This window comes from Morone saxatilis, unplaced genomic scaffold (assembly GCF_004916995.1).
Source record: "Morone saxatilis isolate NCDOM2014 unplaced genomic scaffold, NCSU_SB_2.0 Contig2, whole genome shotgun sequence".
NCBI lineage: Eukaryota > Metazoa > Chordata > Actinopteri > Moronidae > Morone > Morone saxatilis.
The window spans coordinates 3,984,260-3,984,547 of NW_023339762.1; the positions used below are offsets into that span (position 1 = coordinate 3,984,260).

The 288-nt window shown below is 51.0% G+C and overlaps 1 protein-coding gene across 1 annotated transcript in view; it reads left to right on the plus strand.

Annotated features, from left to right (window-relative positions):
- Nucleotides 1–288, plus strand: part of LOC118330312 (large neutral amino acids transporter small subunit 1-like) — a 16,230-nt gene that overhangs the window by 13,712 nt on the left and 2,230 nt on the right. The gene's annotated exons all lie outside the window — the stretch shown is intronic.

Genomic DNA, 288 nt, shown 5'->3' on the forward strand with positions numbered 1-288 from the left:
GTGTGTGTGTGTGCGTGTACGCACAAGAGGAAGAGCACTATACCTCCTGACTAGACTAGTTGCTGCAGGACTCTCCAACACACAGAAGACCATTGTGCCATTGTTGCACTTCGTTTGCAGTGTGAGTGTGTGAGCTTTCATGTGTGATGCTGTGTGTGTGTCCCTTATTAGAGCCCTGACTTTACTCATCCGCCCGCTGGCACGCCGTTGTATTTTGGTCCGAGGCGGAGTCTGTTAGGGCAGTGAAGTGAAATAGGCAGATAGATCTGTTAGCCAGCACTCTGGGTG